This window comes from Heteronotia binoei, chromosome 21, assembly GCF_032191835.1.
Source record: "Heteronotia binoei isolate CCM8104 ecotype False Entrance Well chromosome 21, APGP_CSIRO_Hbin_v1, whole genome shotgun sequence".
In the NCBI taxonomy this organism is placed as follows: Eukaryota; Metazoa; Chordata; class Lepidosauria; order Squamata; family Gekkonidae; genus Heteronotia; species Heteronotia binoei.
In genome coordinates, this window is record NC_083243.1 from 24,869,756 (window position 1) to 24,872,517 (window position 2,762).

At 47.7% G+C, this 2,762-nt stretch overlaps 1 non-coding gene across 1 annotated transcript; it reads right to left on the reverse strand.

Moving 5' to 3' along the window:
- Window positions 1-1,631: 1,631 nt before the first annotated feature.
- TRNAP-AGG (transfer RNA proline (anticodon AGG)) lies at window positions 1,632-1,706 on the reverse strand. The gene has a single exon. It is a non-coding gene; the product is annotated as a tRNA-Pro (tRNA).
- Between the last annotated feature and the right edge of the window lie 1,056 nt (window positions 1,707-2,762).

Sequence of the window (2,762 nt, forward strand, 5' to 3'; positions counted from 1 at the left end):
AATGTGATGGCGAGAACTCTCTTCGGAGTTCATTTGTGCTTGCCGCACCCTTGTTCCTGGCTCCACCCTCAATGTCTCTCCGCCTCACCTGGGTGCCTCTTGCGGGGAGAGAAGGGGAAGGTGATCGTAGGTTGCTTTTGTGGCAGGCTCCTTCGAGTAGAGAAAAATTAGTGGGTGGCAGCTCTTGAGCAATTCCCGCAAAAGGCCCAGCCCTTCTCGTCTGCTCTCACAGTCGATCAAAAGAGCAAAGCTCGGACCAGGAAGATGATTAAACCCCTATTAAAGTAGGACAGAGGGCCTTTATTAAAAGCTCCCTCCACCCTGAGCCGCCTGCCGCAGCCTTCTCGCGTCGCAAATGATGTTACTTTCCAACAAGGGGACTGCTAACCAGCAGGCCGCACCAAAATGCCAATTTTAATTAGGAGCCTGATTTTCAAACACATGTCGTAATTTATTCCGAGTGAGAAGGGCGGCTAACCTCCCTCCGACACGCACGAGCTTTGCAGGCTGCTGAGCTGAGCGAAACCTAGTCCTCCCCAACTGTGTTCCCTGGAGGGTTGGAAATACAGGGGACATTAAAAAGGTCTGTCTGCTGGCGAGGCAGGTTTGAAACGAACCTGTTAATGGCACTGCTTCAGGAGGAGGTACGAGGACAAGGGGCTTGCCCCGGCTTTAAGTAAGGGCAGGCCTCGGATTCAGAAGGAGCTCACAGGAGTACAGCTCCTGAACCTTTCTGAGGGTTCCACCTCCTTCTTCCCACCTTGCCCATTGAATAGTAGGTGCAGCTGCATAACAATCCCTGGATGAGCTCCACCACCTATTTTTCTACAAAACGATCCCTGAGCAGTGTTCCCTCTAAGCTGAGTCAGCATGAGCTAGCTCACAGATTTTTAGCCTCCAGCTCACACATTCTTGCCTTAGCTCAGGAAGGATGACCCCTGAGCACAATACTTTATGCAGTAACTCACAACTTTAATTCCAGTACCTCACAACTTTAATACCAGTAGCTCACAAAGTAGAACTTTTGCTCACAAGACTCTGAAGCTTAGAGGGAACATTGGCCCTGAGTAAGGGCATCTGTCTTTCACGCCGCTTCCTGGAATGCTCTCGCGTAGCTTCACCTGTCTTTTGCGTCTGCCCTTTAATTGTTCTTCTGTTCTCATCCATTTTATCCTTACAACGACCCTGTGAAGTAGGTCAGGCCAAGAGGGCGTGACTGGCCCATGGTCCCCCATCAAGCTTCCGAGAGCAGAGTAGGGATTCGAACCTGGTTCTCCCGATCCTGATTTAACACTCAAACTGCTACACCAATCATTAGGGCTTTTTTTTTTTTTTTGTAGCAGGAACTCTTTTGCATCTTAGGCCACACACCTCTGATGTAGCCAGTCCTCCAAAAGCTTACAGGGCTCTTCGTACAGGACCTGCGGTAAGCTCCTGGAGGATTGGCTACATCAAGGGGGTGTGGCCTAATATTGAATATATATGAATATATGAATATGAATATATGAAGCTGCCTTATAATGAATCAGACCCTTGGTCCATCAAAGTCAGTATTGTCTTCTCAGACTGGCAGCGGCTCTCCAGGGTCTCAAGCTGAGGTTTTTCACACCTATTTGCCTGGACCCTTTTTTTGGAGATGCCAGGGATTGAACCTGGGACCTTCTGCTTCCTAAGCAGATGCTCTACCACTGAGCCACCATCCCTCCCCTTCAAAGGAGTTCCTGTAAAAAAAAAAAAGCCCTGCCAATCATTTACACCTAGAGTCCTCCACTTGCAAAGTGAAGGGTCAATTCACACATTGCACAGTCTCTATGCTCTCCAAAGGGCTACTGTAGGTCCTAAGTATTAGATGCTCTCTAGGAATTCCACGTACAGACTTAATTCCCAGGCATGCCAGGCCTGATTTGGATCAAGGCTAGAGTTGTCAGGACTGTGTTGGAAAATATCTGGTGACTTTGGGGGTGGAGCCAGGAGAGGGTGGGGTTTGAGGAGGGGAGGAGCCTCAGCAGTGTAGAATGCCGTAGAGTCCACCCTTTCAAGCAGCCATTTTCTCCAAGGGAGCTGATCTCTCCCAACTGGAGATCAGCTGCAAAAGCAGGAAATCTCCAGGCTCCACCTGGAGGCTGACAGCCCTAGAGGTTGTGCCATGAAGAGGAAGGGGACTGAAGTGTTCACCTTGCCCTGCACCCAGGGAGCCATTTTCCACACTGGGAAAACATATTACACGTACTAAGGACTACACAATTTCCCCCAGTAACCAAACAACTTCCTGGTACCATTTCAAGTCAGTAAAATGACATACAGGGCTTTTTTTGTAGCAGGAACTCCTTTGCATATTAGGCCACACACCCCTAATGTAACCATTATATATATATAATGTATAGAGCTCCATGCAGAGTACCGATGGTCACCATCGAACTTTCAGAACCGCTATACTGTACTGTATAAATACAGCATCATGAAATGTTTTAAATAATTTAAATATGTAATTATGTTTTATATGTTTTATTGGTTTTTAATGGAAGTAATGTGATGTTGTGAGCCGCCCTGAGTTCGCTTGCAGAGAGGGCGGGATATAAGCTTAACGTAATAAATAATAATAAATAAACCAATCCTCCAAGAGCTTACAGTAGGCCCTGTAGTAAGAGCCCTGTAAGCTCTTGGAGGATTGGCTACATCAGAAGGGGTGTGGCCTAATATGCAGAGGAGTTTCTGCTACAAAAAATGGCCTAAGGCTTCACCCCTTTCTCCCTGCAGGTTGC